Source organism: Brassica oleracea, chromosome C9 (assembly GCF_000695525.1).
Source record: "Brassica oleracea var. oleracea cultivar TO1000 chromosome C9, BOL, whole genome shotgun sequence".
NCBI classification, from domain to species: Eukaryota; Viridiplantae; Streptophyta; class Magnoliopsida; order Brassicales; family Brassicaceae; genus Brassica; species Brassica oleracea.
The window spans coordinates 6,460,409-6,461,328 of NC_027756.1; positions in this window are offsets into that span (position 1 = coordinate 6,460,409).

Sequence of the window (920 nt, forward strand, 5' to 3'; positions counted from 1 at the left end):
CCCATCTTAAGACATTTGGTTGTGTCGTCTATGTGCCAATTGCACCACCACAGAGAACAAAGATGAGACCTCAAAGGAGGATATGGATATATGTTGGACATGATTATCCCACGATTATAAAATATCTTGAGCCAACTATGGGTGATTTGTTTAAGGCCAGATACGCGGATTGTCATTTCGATGAATCCGAACATCCAACATTAGGGGGGAGATAATAATAAGCTGGTAAAAGAAATTACATGAAATCAAACATCCTTATCTTGGCAAGATCCTCAGACTCAAGAATGTGATTTAGAAGTCCAAAAGATAATACATTTACAAAAGCTAGCTAATCAATTGCCAGATTCTTTTGCAGACCCGAAAAGAGTGACTAAGTCATATATACCAGCTGCTAATGCACCAATAAGAATTGATGTTCAAGAGGGACACAATCAAGTTGCTACAGAGTCTAGACAACATTTGAAACGTGGTAGACCAATAGGTTCCAAAGATAGAACCCTCGGAAAACTAAGAAAGGTGCAAATAATGAAACCGAGGTGGTTGAAACCCTAGACACGACCGCGGCCGTTCCTAATTCCCGGGATTTTGCTGCGGCTGATCCTAAAACCCTAATAGCGATCGCGGCCGATCATAAGATCTTAGATGCGGCCGGCCCGGATGTATCTAATATTGATTTTTGGGACGCCAAGATTCAAGGTATTGAAGGTCCTGATAATAATGAGATCTCAATAAACTATGCCTTGTCTGGGATACAATGGAACAGAAAGAATATCGACATTGATGATATATTTGCATGCAATGTAGCAATTGAAATCATGGATGATAATGTGGATCATGAACCCACGTCTATCTTAGAATGCACTCAACGATCAGATTGGATCAAATGGAAAGAAGCTATAAACGTGGAGTTAAACTCTTTA